At 32.5% G+C, this 19,650-nt stretch overlaps 1 protein-coding gene across 2 annotated transcripts in view; it reads right to left on the bottom strand.

The window, feature by feature from the left end:
- LOC123714150 overlaps positions 1-18,528 on the bottom strand; it is a 101,084-nt gene extending 82,556 nt beyond the window's left edge. For both annotated transcript variants that reach the window (XM_045668316.1, XM_045668315.1), the window contains exons 1-2: positions 18,378-18,528; positions 2,810-2,859 (exon numbers count right to left, since the gene is read on the bottom strand). The gene's annotated coding sequence lies outside the window, so the exon portion shown is untranslated. The remainder of the gene's footprint in view (positions 1-2,809; positions 2,860-18,377) is intronic.
- Positions 18,529-19,650: the final 1,122 nt, after the last annotated feature.

Here is a 19,650-nt window from a genome sequence, read left to right as displayed (position 1 = left end):
ATTGTTAATAAAAAATAGTGATTATATTTTTTGTTATTTATGGCTTCGAATCTCTTCGAATCAACCGTGGTAGGGACATGAAAAATATGGCACGTAACCGAAAAATGTGACGCGTAACCAAAAAATGTGACCGTTAATTTTTTTCCAGCGCCGATAAAGAAGTTTCACTTCAAAAAGCAGGTTACATAAGTTATTAGGCAACGGGCGGCCTTATCGCTAACAAGTGATTTCTTCCAGGCAAACCTAATATGGAACAATAATATAATGTTCTATACGTTTGGATATTTGTTACTAAATAACGCCAGAATAGATGAACATTCATTATAATTGATTTTGGTCAATGCTCGTTAATATCCTAGCTAGCACAAATGAGCCAAGAGGTTTCGCGTTCAAATGCATTTGCAAAATAAATATAATCCTAGACGTTCTCCTAAGTTAAGTAGTTGGTATTTTTCTCACCTCCATTAGTGTCAGATATCCCCAACACCAAGCTATATGAAATTGTGAAAGATAGATCTGTTTTAATATAGTAACAACAATAACACGTTCAAAATTTACCTACACCTGATGAGGAGCCCATGATGAATTTTATGATTTCGCGTATCCAATCAACACATGACAAAGGTCAGGTGGAAGCTGATATTATGTAACTGATGTGAATTCTCTCGGCGAAAGTAATTACTATAACAATGACGAACCGGTCACCCGACTCGAATAGAAAGTTATTATTGATATAACATATATGTTATTCAATAGCTAACTGGTTTGCATAGTTAAGGTAAAACAAATTAAGTACCGAAGTAGTATTTTAACGCTGTTTCAAAGCATTTAATTAAATCCTTTCATACACCCTAACACATATTTCACACACAATCATGAGTTTGATTTTGTTTTGTTCGTATAGTTATGTACACTGTCATATGGATCAAATTTTGTAATTTTTTATTTATTATTTTAATTTAATTACACTTCATTAACATAATATACAATTAATTAATTAACAAAATAACATGTAACTATAACTAAAATTAAATAAAGTAAAATCTAAACAAAAATGTAAAGCAAATACAAAGGTTAATTGAGTAACAATTAATATATATATATAAGTAATAGCTAATTACGAAGCAGAAGAAAAATGATCAAAAAGAAGAATTTTAAATAGATTTAAATATTGAGCTCGTCTGATATCAATTGGTAGGAAATTCCATAGCAGCATTTTGTATATTTGATTGTTTCAGTTTCGTCATAGTATAGATCTCTTTGTATATTTTCTATCCGTGATGAAGGTTGGTGACCAATTACCATAAGACTTTCATAGTCCTATTATAAGCACTCACACAAAGATCGTCTCACAAAGTCCATACTAAAATGTAAACTTTATACTATTATTATTTTCCCTTCAATAGCGATTCAATTATTGACTCAATAGGCCTATAAGTGGCTTAATACATAACTTTTATAATCAAATATCTAAAATCAATTTTGAGGTTTTTCATTTAATATTTAAAACTCTCATGTCATAGTAGAAACACTACATAATGGAATCGGGATCCCTATTTAAGATACGTATCCAACAATCCTTAAAAAAAGCATGCGTTATCATAAAATTGTTTATTTTAATTTAAAATTAATATTCAAATTAAAAAATTAGGATTCATAATGTAATACTATGAGCAGTGTTGGCCTAGTGGCTTCAGCGAGCGACTCTCATCCCTAAGGTCGTAGGTTTGCCTTAGACTCAAAAAGTCGACGGCGTGCGTCAGGCACAGAGGCACCTATTGGTTTAACAAAACAGATACAGAAATCTGAGGCCAAGACCTAAGAAGATTTTATTTTTGATGTATACAAAGTTATATGACATTATAGTATGTCTAAGTAAACATATGAAAAAAATTTGCATTGACAAATTGATGTCAGTCAGCTAGTAATGTATAAATTAATGACACGAAAAGTGTTGCACAAATCACTTGGGTCGCAGTCCTATCTGACAGTCCGCAAATGGTCCATTAGTTGAGAGCAAATAAACTTAAACCTATTTATTATTCCACAATCATTCACATTAAATCTTAAAGCAGATAATCTCAAGATTAGCATCAGCTATCACGGAAGTGATAAGAGGCGTGGGCGAGATGGACACGCTGTTCAAACGATCCTAATTGGACATTGTACTTGTCTATTTGATAGCTTGCCTAGGTTGATAAGATTGCCCAAAAAGCCCAAAAAGCACTGTGGTGTATTCGTTGCCATGACTACGATGTTTTTTCTATTTCAAAATAGCGACTACGAGAAGATAGTTCACCAATTCACATTTAATTTATTACGTAAAATTATGAACACCAAGTTTAAAAGGAAATTGTAAGATACTACAACCATTTATCACTTGACACATTTAAATAAAAATGTCAATTATCTTAAAATACCAAATTCTTAGCGTCATTAGATTACGTTTTAAAATAATATAAGTCTTGTTAATTTAGATTCGACATTACCAGGGGTACATACCTCTAAAACACTTAACATTTCTAATTAATTATATAACGATAATTTAACAACTATCTGTTGTAGTCAGAGTTTTTTTAATGGGCCATTTAGTAAAGATTTAACGAAGAATAAGTTTGCTATAAATACAATTGAAAGTTGTAATTATAGCAAACGTGTTAGCAAGGTGTTAATATTCTTAGTTTTAATCATCAGTCGTAATTAGGTTACGGTGGGTTAATATATATAACGTATACGTAGATCTAAATCACTTCGATCAAAAGTTGAAAATGCGTTATTTTCTTTAATGTAATTTTAAAAAAATACTTACAGCAACGTGCGACCCCACGTCTCTAGTCTTATTTCCAATCCGTATATAATCTGAAACAGATAATTTAGTTATAAGAGTTTGCATTTAAAAACGTATATTATATTATAATGCACATTTATTTATAACCAAGCCTCTAGGAAATTTTTAAAAGCAAAAATCTTTATATCTGTATCTTAAACCCCTTTGGGATAAGGAGTTTTAGGGGTTAAACTAAATCAGTCGAATTTTAGCATTTTAACTAAAATAGCGATTGAAAGAAAACACTTTTTTACCGGATTGAAGCTATGTATTATTATAAACTTATAATTATTTTACATAATTTTTTAATAATACATAGTTTCAATCCGGTAAAAAAGTGTTTTCTTTCGATGTGTAAAAGCTACGTTAACAAAAGACAATACTATAAAATAGCGATCTTTTCATCGCAATATGACAGAAAGAGACTTTAGTCAAAAGAATGCTTTAAAAACATTGTACCACAAAGAACGTTTCGGCCGTCGATACACAATCTTATACTAGAATAGTAAGTCCTGAGTGCATACCTCGTTACAATATCTTCTTACCAGGAAGAAAGGGACACAATATTATCAGCCGTAAGGATTTGGAGAAATTCTTTTGGGAACAAAGACAGGTTAGACTGAAGCTAATACCTTGCCTCACGATAGTTCTCAAAAACGCACTAAACACTCACTATAAAATTCAAAATAGTAGACTATTATAAATTATAATTAACCAAAAGTATATATCAAAATATGTCTAACGTAACCCGAGTAAATTTCAACAATGACTCAACTAATAAATGTGACGGTCGGCCGAGAAAAAATATTTGGGATCATCCTCATCAAAAATTATTAAATTGAAATGATGTATTTCAAACAAACATTTTCTACCACACTTAATTTACTAGAACATTTTATAGCCGGTGAAATCAAAGAATAATTCACAAATTTACCAATGAAATAGACTCCGAATGATCTGCCCGATGCGTCATTGTTTCAAACATTTGAAGACGAATAAGATTATTATGGTATGCTTTTTTAAAAATCGGCATATGGATGAAGCATGAACACATGAAGTAATTGTCGATTGGAATTCAATGGATCGAAGAGAATCGGCTTGATAACGAGTTAGTTACGAAAACTTGTAAATTGCGGAGAGCGTGGACGTGTGGTCCAAGGTGAGCATCGCGTTCAGCCGTGGGAGATTTTGTGTTTCGTATGGTGCAAAGAATAAGCGAAATGTTAATCATCCTGAAAAACCTTACTTAACATAAGAAAACCAATTACCCTCAACCCAAATAATATTACGAAATATTTCCAGCCGCGAATATTTTTTTCACAGAAAATTTTGTAAAACTTATGTTTGAAACGTTTGACAGTTATATCATCGTGTTTCCTTACATGAAATGTTACTGATTTTATTTTTCTAATTTGAAGTTTGTGTTCGACTTTTCGTAATACTTTCATTTATCGATCTCATTGTATGATTAAAACGAAAAATTGTTTTTCATTAATTTCATATAAGAAGCCTTTCGAAGAAGCCTTTTTTAAGAATTCAGAACTTTATCTTTAGATGGCATTTATACTTCGAACTATACAATTACAATGTAGTATACTAAATTCGACATGCACGCTGTTGTTCTGCTAAAACATAAGCCAGATCATTCATCAGTACGCTGTCGGCTCATACCATGTCCTACCGTGACGCAATGCTGCGCACGCGATCCCATTACAGTGCGGGCAGATTTGCTATTGAGACCGCTTACAACCATTACCTTAACTGTTATAACAATCCGTGCGATATTTCGGTACATTGTCCTTCAAGTTACAGCTACACACTATTGTTACATTCTTGTACCGAACACAATAAACCTCTTTTTTGGATTAGAAGGGCTTTTCTGAGAAATTCTAAGTAATTATTATGAGATAAAATTGTCACTTATTCATGCAGTTATTTTATTGTGTGCTATTTCGCTATTAGTTTTGCTTTGACAAGCATGGTTTAATAATGGTATGGTATCTTTAAAAAATTATATATTATTTGAATCATATCTCAAATCCATTGAGTCTCGCTCAACAAATCTTGAAATATAAAATCCAAAATTCTTAGAACTCTGCATCTTTACCCCATTTACGTCTATGGATGGCCGGCATACCCAGAGCAGACCTTAATTTTTTTTTTACTTTAAGACGAGATTTCCTATAATAATTCAACCTTACAAGCAATAGATAAATAGAAAGAAAATTGGCAATCACACGACCTCAGTTGAAAATCGCCCTGCACTAAAGGTACTAATACATATAACTTTTCCGAATTCCTCGTAATTACCCTCTACAATGGACAGTGGAGGCCAGAGGCTGAGAACAAACGACGATCGCATCCTTTGTCGAGGCCATTGTCCAAGCTCCGCGAAATGGTACATTTCCCATATATTCGCTTTTATGCAAATCTTTTTTGGAGGTTTACCTTGAATACTGCATCTCCCACGCACATATTGCTAAGATAATGTCACCAATCATTTAGATCGTAAATAAATATTATAAAATTGTTATATTCTTTTCTAAATGAATGTATACTAAGTGTTGTTGTATATTCAATATGGCATATCACAGATTCAATGGAAGCTAAAAAAGGCTTTTAATGCACAATTTCTTTAAAACAGTCGTTTAATCGGGTAAAACTTTTACATATTATAATTAAAATTATAAAATAAAACAGTAACGTCAAAGATTTTATATGTATTTAGCAACGTCTAGTTCCATTTAGGTACTTATTTTAATTAATTTCACTGGAGTAATATTTTCTTCATTATGAAGAATTTCAACACATTAAGTGCTCCGACCTTTTATTTATAGTATGAAGGTTTCGTTACGTGGTGTTTTTATAAATATGATTCACAAAAACTCGTTTCATAGAAATAAACCTATTTACATTTCATTATTTAAATGTGATAAGGTATTCTTACGTATAAAGATTACTGTTATTTTCGTTAACATCTGGGCAATGCCTGTATATACTTTTTAGTGATTAAGTAACAGTAATATTTGTACAAATTATTTGAACGCGTTTAACCAATTCAAAAGGTCATTAAATAAACATATCAGGATGAGTAGTTGAGTAGTACTGAAGTTGGGACGGCTGATAGCGACTTGTATCTCGCTCGTAAATATATTAAATTTTTCATGTAAATAAAATACATTTTTTGTAATAAGAAATAAATAAAATAAATTCTTTAATAATTAAACATTATTTTTTTGTGCTGATTCTACCAACATTAACTAAGGGATGTTATCGTCTACTATATAAAGTTTATTATTATTATGTAGCTTAGAGCTCCTAGTATCGATCTCCATCAATACAATATATCATTTGGCTGAAAAACTTAATGAAACTTACGCAGAAATTTTGTTACTATCATCTAATTTTCTAGCTTTTATAACACCTGAAAATGTAGTTAAAAATCCTTATTTTAGTTTTAAAGCATTTACTAGTGTCTCAAACGTTCTACGTTCAAACACTTATTGAACAAATGACTTCTTTCTCTTTACAAATTTCTTGTTCCTGTATAAAAGACGGAACGGTACTTAAAAGACGGCGTTTGTCAGGCACAGTACGCTTTGCTTGAATAAATAAATCAGTCGTGCTACAACCATGATAGGCCTGGACCTCAGATATCTGTATCTATTTCATGATCATTTGTCAATGTAATAGGCAAGTGGGTGATCAGCCTTCTGTACCTGACACACGTCGTCGACTTGTTGAGTCCAAGGCAAGCCGGTTTCGACCAAATGTGAAATGCGCACATTGTTAGAAAGTATATTGGTTCAGCCGGGGATGGAACCTACGACCTCAGGGATGAGACTCACGCTGAAGCCACAAGGCCAACACTACTCTTACGCTTTGCTTACCGATTAAGAAAAAGATATCAAAATGTACAATGCATGTAACAATAGCGCCAGTTGTTTTTTAGTGTGATATTTTGGCGGATTTAAATAACAATAAAAGCAACGTTGCATATTTGCGAATGGAGTTTGTCCATTCGAATCATCTTGCACAACTCGTAGCATAATGCCAAATAATATTTTAACCTCAACAAAAACAAATATCATTAAAGTCACGTTGTATTACACAATTATGTCAATTGTTTTGCAATTGTATGGAAATGTGTTTTCAAACTAATTATACACCTTAATCATCGTACTTCATTGGTGCAGGCTCTACTTGGGAATTATATATACCATTAAAAATAACAAAACTACAAGTATAATGTTGTATAATCTATGTTCTAGATAGATAGAGTGCATAAAATATACTCGTAGTTCGAGAGGTCTGTATAAAATAAAATAAATTTTGTAATTAACACAGTACCCATATTGTTACTAGCTGTTACCTAAATGTAAAGAAATAAAAATTGAAAAGCACAAGAGATTTAAATGTATAATAAAAGTTAAAGGTACACTGCCACAGTGACCAAACTTTTTGAATTTGTTTTGATTTTCTTTTTAATAATTTAAATTATTACTTTGTAGGTTAAGAAAATTTTAAATATTGTTTAATTGTATTAGCAGATAGATGAAAAGAACCAAAATTTTACGTGGTTTTGAGTAATAAGATATATCATATATTTATATATTCACATTGCTTAAAAACGTTATTATAGTAAAATATAAAAAGAATTGACGCAGTGCGGAATTTACTAAAAATTACAATACAAAAAGCATATCCTAGGAAAAATAACTAAATAAATACATATAAACTTTGTCTTATAACCACCATAAAACTGAAAATTTTAAGCTGGTGCACCGAAAACTTGATTTGTCGATTAAAACAGGCAAATTAATGAAACTAATGGCTATGTCGGCCATAACGTTTGTTCAATTGTAAGCCGAACAATAACGGCACCTGAGTTGATCATTCGTAACATCTGTAATTCTGGCGTGGCGACGACCTTATGAATCTTCTATTTCGCAATAACACCCGGTATCATCAACATACGGATTAAGAATTAGCGTTTGCTAAGTCTCTAATCTAACCCGAAGCTAATTATAATTCCTCTATATCAGTCGTTCAGAAATGAGTCTGTCTTCGTACGTCAAAAACGTATTAATTTTTGACTTACGGGAGTCAAAGTTCGCGCTATCTCGCTTCTGAATGTCATCCTCTCGACTCCCAAGTAATAAGAACCCTTAAATATGATCGTAATTATCACTTACTGGTACGATTAAGGTAAACATCATGACCAGCTTCGACCCACAAATCACATCAGGTACATTTTCTAAAGACTAAGCGAAGACAACTTAACCTAAGTAATTTGTTGTTTCAGAACTGGGTGACAAGTTAGGGCTATTGTTGACCGTCTATATAGAGGGTCGTACCCTTACAGTTTGTAAGGGTACGCTTCAGCTTTAAAACCCGAAAAAGACACCGAAATATTAGTGTTTGAATCTTACGCATCCGATACTAAGTTTCTAATATAAAATCCAAAACAAGAAACTTATAAAAAAATCAGTGGCACTACCTCCACTTTAAGTCTTGGCCTCAAATATCTGTTTCATGATCATTTGTCAATCTAACAGGCAAGTAGGTGATCAGCCTCCTGTACCTGACACACGCCGTCGACTTTATGGGCATGCCAGTTTCCACAAGATGTTTCCTTCACCGTTCGAGCGAATGACAATGCGCACACAAAGGAAGTCCATTGATGCACAGCCGGGGATTGAGCCTACGACATCAGGGATGTGTTTCGCATGCTGAAGCCACTCGGCCAACAGTGCTCTAAGAAACTTATATACCAAACATAAAATATTACCAAATGAGAAACGAATAATATGATAATATTTAAGATAAGTCTCCAAATCTAGGCTAGAGATCTTTGCCTATGTACTTGGATATCGATTACCTATACATTATATCATTAATCGACAATAGCTCCATTATAAAAATATGAATCACTGTCCGGATATAATACAAGTGAATTTAAATGGAAGCTTAAAAGCCTTAAGACAGGTTATATCAGCGCTTTACTGAATTATATAATCGAGGGAATTGGGTCGGCACCGATGTCCAAATCAATTTTATGCCCAATGAGTATTGACTGAGGTTAACTACGTAAAATCTAATAAATTATTTTTCATCTCAAATGAAAAATCGCTTAGAAACAAAGACCAAATAATATATAAAACATGATATCTAGATTATATCTATAAAGAAATATGAGTTTTTTATATTTATTTAGTAAAGAAAACAGATACATCTCTGTACTATAAAAAGTAAAAAAATAATATATCTCGCCGTTTAAACAAATGAAACTAAAATTGTATATATAATTGGAAAACGAACCGTTTTTAGAATTAAAATCATATAGGATACGATCCAGTGCTAAGCGTATTTGGCAAAATGGTATTATTTATAAGTACAAGTGTGATTAAAACAGCTAGACAAAGATAACGCATGGATCCGCAATGAACTAAAACCTTGCCTTATATTGTATTCTCAATACCTTACCAATACAAAAATACTTATACTTGCCTTTTATTTGTTACCCAGGAATAAGACCCCAAGTAACCTACACAAAGTATAACACATAATTATCAAGATTTCCTACTTCTTTGTTCAAAAGAAGTGAGATAGTGATCTATGGTACATAACTATAAAAATGCGTCTTTCCGTGAGTTCGTATGAGCCGCTTCACACGCGTTGACGCAATCCATGAGAGTATGACTTAACTCTTTTGTTCAATCAATTGCTTTTCTGTTTGGTCTAGTTATAAAAGGTACCTAGTAAAAAGGTACACGCAATGACACTACGTAATGATGAAAGGCGAATAAATACTCCACGTTATCAACCTCCTTCATAAACTTTAGTAAGATGATATTGACTAGATGATTTATCATATGAATTTGGTATCAAGATTATAAACTATTGAAACATGATAGAAGTCTGAAGTATTTACGAAAAAAAAAATCGACTTAAGGTCGTTCATGAAAAGAGCGAACCTATTCTTGAAAGGCCGGCAAATTACCCGCGAACACTCTGGCATTGAGTGTCTTTCTATAAAAAATCTATTTCTTTTGCTAATTCTATAAAAAGTCAACAATGTATCTGACTTCCACAAACTGATAACTAGCCATATGTGCCTTCCATATAAGACTGAACATTCTACCATAAATTAAACAAAAATATATATACCTTAAACTGACTGCTAGCCTGGTACTGTAAGGCTATACCTACATCTGTATCTATTTAAGAAAAAAGCTAGCGGAAATAGAAAGTAGTACGAGATTTTCCGCGCCATAATCATAGGAAAATTTACTTGGAAAAATCAAGATGTAATCTTATTACATACTATTATCCAAATAAGGTCACACATACGATTACTGACAAGGAAATTTAATACTGTCACTAATGTTGAGTAATTCCAATACTTGAATAGTTAAACTCTATTCAATAAGAGTTATATAACCCGTAAATTTATGAAAGGCTATCATAGAGAGGGTTAAGATATCATGCGGTTAATAGGATATAAAAATATGCAACAAAAGAAACACACACATGGAACAGCTTTATGGATAGAGCGTCGGGAAAGTTTAACTATTTAACTGTTGATCTGTTCGCCTCAAGTAAGGTGTCGGCAAGATGAGCTCTGATATCAGAGTGCTTCAGTGGAATAAATAGTGTATAAGTTATACTATTCAAGGTGTTCCTCTACAAATTTAAGTTAGTTTATTGAATTCTATGATAGATATAGATAGTTGGATTAAATTGACTTTATTGTTACCAATCCATTGAATTATTAAGTACTATTATGTAAAGATTTTTTAGTTTATATTTTGTTATACGCTGTAAAAAAGTGTATTTTTCAATACAATAATAAAATAAAAATTATGGTAATCACGTATATATCAACAATCCCATCCATACAAATTTATAAGTCAAATCGTTATTACTAATGTACTCTTTTGATCACACATTAATTTTGACAGAGAGAGACGAAAGTTTTAGTACAAAGAGTGCAATTAGACAGACGTTACAATCACAAACTATCTTACACGGGCTGTACCCGGTAAAGTGGTTCGATAAATTGACTAACATAAAAATATTTGTTCAATTCGATCAAATAGTTTCAGAGTTCCAAATCAACAGCTTGAATCTTATTGTATTCACTTTTACACTGGATCATTATTCACTCGAAATATATAAATAATATAGTAGTGAAACCCCCTCCAATAATAGTTTAAAAGTATTTTTTATAATAATATTCACGTAACTCACGGCGTTTACATACACACAATACACTGCCACAAATTCGCGTTTATGGCCGTTAATTTATTGAGAACCAGTTAATGCGTATTTACTTATATATTATATATACGAAGTACACAGAATTCAAATGATTAAATTTTTTGAGACAAATATCACTCTTATAGATATTAATTTAATTATATTTTTTGTTTTGTATAATTTAAATTAATTTAAGTACATTCGTGTCAAGCGTGCGAAACATGACTATTTCCCTTATCTAAACAAATATTTTACGATTTTGCAACACATGCATTCCTGCAGTAATCGATATAACATAGAATTTAATTAAAACCTTAAATAATATTTAGGTATAAACTTTTTCAGACATTATTCAAGGTTACAGATCCAATGAATCGATATTGTCATTAAAATCGTCGAGAGAAGTTAACCACAGGAAAAACACCGTGAGGAAATTGGCATACCTTGGAATCAACGATCAATGTGTCAGGCATAGAAGGTTAATGACCTGCATATCTGTGTAGAATAAAACAACCACTACCAAATATAGAAATCTGGGGTTGTAGCGCCTCTGTTTTTTAGGAATAAAAGAACTCAGTACGACTCAATTATTATTTACAATTAGTAAATATGAAACTAATATACACTTAAGTGGCAATTTGGTGTAATCTCTTCTAAGCGATCATTTTCAGGAAATTGTTATGAATATATTCAATTTAAACATTACGATGAATGTATAAATAATGTTTTTTATAATATATTTTTTTTATTTTTTTATATATCATTTTTAATACTTATTTAATTGTTGATATGTTAATTGATATAATCTTTTAAATGTTTAAAATTCATAAATAATTAGAAATAATAATAAAATAATTTCCGATGGTTTCTCTCACTTGACAGTTTACCGCTTTTATCAATTTCACGGTTTAATTGATGAACGTCAATCAAAGGTGAAATTGTCTTAGATCACTCTGAAGTAATTTAACAATAAGTTACAATCTCTTACCATAACTTAGAATTTAGACACCCTATTTTAATACTTTCAGGGACACAGAAACCGAGGAACAGTTATTTGTTAGTTATTTAGTATTATAAATCAAAATAAAGAATAAATCAACAACGCTAAAACCTTTTTCAGTTCGGGCCTTAGATTCGGATCTGTATCATGATCATTTGTTAATCAAATAGGCAAGTAGGTGATCAGCCTTGGGAGCCTGAAGCACGCCGTCGACTTTTTGGGTCTAAGGCAAGCCGGTTTCCTCACGATGTTTTCCTTCACTGTTCCAGCTATTGTTAAATGCGCACATAGAAAGAAAATCCATTGGTGCACAGCCGGGGATCGAACCTACGACCTCAGAGATGAGAGTCACACGTTGAAGCCACTAGGCCAATATTGCTCTATTTAGTATGTATACCATACATTTCCACTGACATTACATTTCCAGAAAGTTCAAAAGTGCGTTGCCAAAATGCTGCGCTCTTTTCTTAAATTATCCTAAGGCGACTGTGTTCGAAAATACTTCAGTGGGCAGAAAAACACTTAGTTCTAGAACGACGGATCTCGATGATCTCCCGTATCAAGGGTGGAATTTCGTATTCTGCTTTGACACCCAATGGTGAAACTCAGTCGAAGGTATTGGAACAACTCCTCTGAGCACACTCCTTGATAAATGCGATAGAAAATGCAGAGAGACCCCATATCTCTACCTAATGCGAAGGAATCAAGCCGATCGGAAAGTGATCGATGGTCGATGATTCGAACCACTCTTCGTTGAACACGGAGTTGTTACTAGGCCCGGGAACACATAGGCGATAACAATACTCAATGTGGGGCCGAATTTGCGCTTCATACAGTTGGCCTTGACTGAAGTACCATCTCGCCTTGCTGAGCACACAAATTAGCGTCCAAAAAACTTGATTGGTTGAGGGACAGGCAAGGTGTATGAGAGTGTATTTGAAGAGAGGAGTAGCGACAAAGGGTAGTTTTTAGCGTAAAACGTTTTCATGTGGTTAAATTTATTTAAGTCGGAGACAATACGTAGAGTTTCGACTTCGGTCGCAAGTTTGTTCCGGTACTCATCGACAACTGCCGGCCCAACACGGCCAGAGTATAGAGTATCCCTAGTGCGATCGTCAGCATAGCAATGAATGTCTCTTAGGTGTAACATATCATTGATGTGCAGATGAAACAGTGTCAGGGATAGGCCACAGCCTTGGGCGTTCACGGGTATGTGGTCGAAACATGCTCCGTCTATGACGACCAGCAAGAAAGCTGGAAATCCAATCGCATAATTTCTCTAGTTCTAATTCTAAAAGTTCTAAAACTAGTTCTTTCATTAATCATTATTACTAAGTAGGTAAAAAAGTTGTAAATACTGTGTACTTGATAGTTATGTTTAGGTTTCAATAAACCATAAATATAATAATACAAATACTGATTGTAAGTCAGAAATATGTATATGAAACAATCGTGATAACCGACTCTTTGATGTGGCGAATCAACTGTTTATATTAGTTTAATTGGGATATATAAATTTAAACCGTTTCAGAATTAGTTCTAGCATAGAAACTTCATTAGGAAACAAACATGAACTTTCCTAAGGATTCATAGGGCAAAGGCACAGAAACCTACTTTCATAGAGTTGTACCATAATGGAACAATGTTGGTTTATATATAGTATTGACAAGTCGATAAGCAGGTACAATCAATATACAGATAATGCGTTTATAACATTAAAAGACTAAGAAGAATAATTCATTCCATCAAATATTACATCTAATTTATATTTATTCATGCCGATTTCAGATAGACTTTACATTTAAATCCAAAACTCTGATAATTAAGGCTAAGACTACCTTCTTTTATCGATGAAGACTTTGAAAAAAGAAACTTTATTAGTAATATTGGAACTTTCACGGAAATGAAAAGAAGAAATTGGAGAATAGCTTTTCTAAGGGGAGGTAATATCATAATAAAGGACTTTGGAGGTGGAATAATGGAAAGAAATAGTACTGTACTTTGTCTCCACTACAAAGAGAAAAAGTAACCATAATTAACTCCACTTTTTATATATTAGAGAAAACGTACAAGCAATATATTTTATGATGTAATAAAAAAAGAAATTTTACTTAACTCCAGATTTTATCCAGAAAGTAATGACGTGTGGTAATTGAATTGTAAACAAATCTATTAGTGCGTTCAGTGCGATTTACGCTATATTTCTATTGTAAAATAAGAGTTTATTATAATTACTTTAATAAGTCTTAATAAGTTTTAATCTTTTTATGGTGTTTTTGTACAAGGAAATGTGTGAAAGCAATGCGATTTCATATTAAGGCAGCAGTATTCTGTATATCTATATCTCATTTATTCCTATAGAAAACACAATGTAAGATCGTCAAACAAGAAATATGTATTTAATGCTTCTAATATTACATTTATTGCTAGTTCTCAAATCAAGGGCGTAGAACGGAAGAGAAGAACTGGCAATAAACTCTTCGCCACACGTTTTTTTTGCTTTGCACAATGTTTGTAAGGAGCTATAACTATAACACCATGTTCCTCATGACATCTGAAGTAATTAATAGTACATTATTAATAAATGAAATCAAAAACAAAATTTGTCCTATACCTACCTAGGATGGATTACGCACATACATCCTGGTGGGAACAACACGCAAATAGATAGTTAAAATAACTAACATCACCGCATACACGAACTCAAGTCCGAGCAGTCATCATCGTTCTAGGATATTTTCGCCATAACCCATCACCATCCGCAGAATTACTTTCATGTTACCCATTATGAATATATATTTTATACGGCGATATAGACATAAAAATTCGACTTAGGGCCCAAGACTTCAAGAAAAAAGCGTACCAATTCTTGAAAGGCCGGCTACGCACTTGTGAGTTTTCTGGCAATGTGAGTGTCCATGAGCGGCGTTTGCCTCATCTTACATATAAACAGTTATCTATCAACTGACCACGTTAGCTGAAAAGAACGCCAAGTTATTTATATAATGTCATATACGTGTATATAATTTAAAATTCAACATTTATACACTTTGTGATATTATTTTTGCATTTAATTTTGTATTTTCAAGGTCTTCCATAGAAATATTCTTACATATAGGTATTATACTGTTGTCTTGTTTTATGTATTTTTTTGTAGAACAGAGGGCAAATGGGCAGGAGGCTCACCTGATGCTGAGTTATACCGCCACCGCCCATGGATACTTTCAATGCCATAAGGCTCGCGAGTGTGTTGCCAACCTTTTAAGAATTGGTATGCTCTTTTCTTGAAGGACTCTAAGTCGAATTGGTTCGGAAATACTTCAGAGGGCAGCTGATTCCACATAGTGGTGGTGCAGTGCAATAACTGCCTTAAGCGTGCTCAGTTGAAGAACGACGGACATCGAGGTGATATGGGTGGAATTTCGTATTATATCTCGACGTCCGATGATGAAACTCAGCTGCAAGTATTAATCCGTAAACTCCTTTGAACACCATACAATACTATTTCACAGTGATTCAATTTTCTTCAACGTAAAGAGGTTCTATATAATGAATGCATAGACAAGTGAATGCGGAACAAAATAGACAATTGTAAGCAAATTCACAACTTATACTCCCACTTCTCAGACGCCACGCTCTGAATATTGATTAGATAGGAAATTAATTCTATTCCGGAATGATTCTATGAAATTGGTATTTTTTAATATAATATATGTATAGGAGAGTGTTGCTACCTACTTCATAAGATGCTCGGTCTTCGTCGTTAAATAATCAAAGTAAATAATAATATGTATATTTAAGCAACTATTTATGTCCTTTTTAGAGTCCTTTTCACATGTGTATATCATTTTTGTAACTGATTTTCATAACTGTTTAATTGTCTTAATTTTAACATGTTTGATGTTTGGGAGCATAAATAAAAATAAATACGATATTAAATGAAGATTTATATGAGATAAATAGAAAATATGTTTATTATGGAATATAAGATACAGGTATCACAATTCCACGTCATTAACTGTATCGGTAGACATCCCTACTCATCGGCAAAGAAGACAGAGGGTGTAGGCCGAGAGAAAATGCCGGCGTAAAAAACTCTCGGTACTCTTTGAAAATTGCAAATCATCATAAAAATACTATGGCAAAGAACGCGTAAATCACAAATATAATTTTAATTTTATGAGGGTATTATATTATAACATAAGCCTACAATCATACATATAATAATTCATATATGCATTTGATGATATCTTTTAAATGTCTCTTATAATATAATATAATACCCATTTGTCCGTCTTTGTACCGCAGCCAAAACATATACCTTTGCACTATTCATTGTTTCTTTTATCTCTACTTTAGCACGGATGGCTTTATAGCATTGACATTTTCTGTATGAGGAAATCATCAGGCTGGCTGCTTTAGGTGGCTTATTATTATTCATTTACACAAATACATTCTACGACTTTTTTCGTTTCTTTTTGTGTATGTGTGTAGTGTAGCTGCTACTATAAGTATAGGCCTACTAAAAACCAGCATACATTAAACGCCTTCGAACGATTTCTTTGGTTTATCGTAATTTAATATGATAATTAACCTAATCGTGCTAAAACACGATTATGTCATATAGGATAAAAATATTCGCGTTTGTGTATTCAGCTGTGATCATTTTTACATGAGGTTTGTAGGGAGGATCAAACTTGGTAGATTTATAAATCGAAGTCCGCTTTGAATTAGAACATTTCGATTTAGAAAACAAATTGTTAGCTGCTTAATAAATTAGGAATAAATATATCTCAATTAACGATAGAATGCTACCGCGGTTTCTGTGTATTTGGATGATAACAAACTACAGTAATACATAAATTATAACGACTCATCTTAGTTCGTTCTACGCTAAATATACAATAAATACTTTGCTTTAGTGATTAGCTTTTACTGAACTATATTTATCTTAGATTGTAGTTAGTTATATTGCGTAGTTAGGTGTTCTTTAGCATATCCTCTAAGACTTTCCAGTTACTTCTATTTTACTAAATTAAACGACTGGGAAATTGATTCGATGTCGAACTTTTTGCGTATGTATTTTATCATAGCTCCTCCGTTTGAGGGCTCTATTTGGATGATCTAGGTCTTAAATTATTTAAATTTGAGAGTACCATAAAAAGGGTTTTGTAATAAGATTGATATTTTTTATATGATATAATTTACAATACATATAAATTACTTAGGTATAAAATTGAATATTGAAATATTCCTAATCCATTTATTAGTAATTAGACTCGTTGTAAGTCCATGTAGGTCAACGACCGCCACACTTAATGCCACATTAACTTCGGAAAAATCCTCAGAGCCATTTGATCTTACGTTTAATGACAATAATGCGAGTGTATAATTATGTATTACATAAACATCAAAGTCATTGATTAACGGTTAGTCCATTGCATTTAAATCTAGGTAAATCTTTCTTTTTACTGATGCTACATATACGACAGATAAGATAAGTGTCTCCCACATTTAGGATGTAAGTATACCTAATGTCTTTGAGTCCATGTAAACAATATCTCTTGTTAGCATAAAAGGCAGATGACCAGATAAAGACATACAATAAGTGCAAAGGAAACCAGCCACTGATTAAGGGGCTTCGCTATATGCAGGCAAAGATTATCAGTAGACAAGTAAGTGAGATGTTTTTTTAGTAAATATTAACTAATTAAGAATACTTAACTTCTATTAAAGCACGAGGCTAAATTATTTTAATATTTACAAATACATACATTTCACACATGAATTGTCAATAAATCAAATGTCTATTATCTATGTAATCATTACATACAAACGAAGATTTAATTATAAATTATAATCCTAAAAAATATATTATATTACTCACCTGACAAATTAAATGAGATTGTTGTTTTAAGAGAAATTTTGCATTTGATTAAATGGCTTATTTTGGATTGAAGTTAAAAGTAAGTAGGCAAACTACAATTCAATACTATGTACAGTACTGTGATTGTAAAGATAAATTATGAAACTCATATTGCATACAACTATCAAGTTACTCAAAGGTATTTTACTGATACGTAATTAACTTTCTTCTACCGAAGCTAATTCAAAGCTAGGCCACCGGCACTAAATCACGAACCGTTCGCTTTGTAACAAATTTTGTAATTTAAATAATCGAATTATAATTACAAAATGCAAACTTTCAACTATAGAAAATTGGCCGAAAAGAAACTTACAAGTCGAAATGTTCTGATTCTACTATTCGTGTTTATAAATGGTAATTACCTGCAGTCAGCGGTGCACAGTATTAAAATCTTATATCGAACACATACACGCAACGTTAGCACAAAACACACGCGATCGTGATGCGAGAAAAGCGTCCGCGCACGGTTAGGTCGACCCGTTATGTGCAACGCGCGCGCACCGTGGAAAGCGGCTGGTGTGACCGACCACAGAGCTGTGAATAAAACACAGATGTGGCGATTAAGCCTCTATTTTCTATTTTAGAAAAATAGATGTCAATGTTTTTAGGTTAGTAAAAGCACTACTTAACGGGTATTAACGAGTTTTACATATACTTCGTGTTGCGAATAAATCACTTCATTCGGGTGTGTGGTAAATGACTTTATTTAATGCATTAAATAAAACTCAAGCTTTAGTAAATATGGGATTGCAAAGACGAGTGATCATTCAAGGAGGAATGGTTTTAATGATAACTTTTCCTAACATGTTTGGAATTTCTCTGGTAGAGGTGAATTACGTAAATCTATTTCACTTTAAAGTGAAGAACTCGAAAGCATTCGGTTATGACTTAATCAAGTAATATGGCAAATATGAACATACTAAACGAGTGGAAAAACACGTTTCTGGCTTGCCAGTCAGTCGCATCTGTAAAATAATTTGGTCTACAATTCACTTTACTCTATGACCATTAAAGCTTTGTCTTTGGTTATGTCGTGTGTTATCAATGAAGATGGGATGATGTTATCGCAGTTTTCGATCGGAGTACAAAGCGGTGAGGGAAAGTGGACGGACCTCCGTGACGGGTAGGTTATGGTCACATTGCAAAGTTCGCTTTGCTTTACAAAAGTACATATAAGCGTACATATTGGCGTATTGGGTAATTTTTTAATATAAATTTTTGATGGCCAGTCATATCTCGCCATTACAGCACAGGCCATCTGGTTTTCTATAAAAATAAACAAATGTAGATTATAGACGTAGACAACACTGATGTTACATTACTTCATACGAAAATGTTGAAGTGAAACTTCTTTATCGGCGTTAAAAAAAAATACTGTCACATTTTTCGGTTACGCGTCACATTTTTCCGTTACGTGCCATCTTTTCTTGTCTCTACAACGGTTGATTCGAAGCCATTTATAACAAAAATATATAATAACGATAACAGTTATAGTAATAAACTATTCGTGTTAAAATAGTTGTTGTTAATATTATATAAATTAAACAGTCTGATGGTTTTTTGACCAATACGGGACTTTATTCCAGCGCTTATCGAGGGATTTCATTTTATCCCGATTTCGATTATAAAACATCT

The sequence above is a fragment of the Pieris brassicae genome, chromosome 9, assembly GCF_905147105.1.
Source record: "Pieris brassicae chromosome 9, ilPieBrab1.1, whole genome shotgun sequence".
Classification (NCBI taxonomy): domain Eukaryota; kingdom Metazoa; phylum Arthropoda; class Insecta; order Lepidoptera; family Pieridae; genus Pieris; species Pieris brassicae.
The sequence above is the reverse complement of the archived record's forward strand: the minus strand, read 5'-3'. Positions and strand labels throughout refer to the sequence as shown.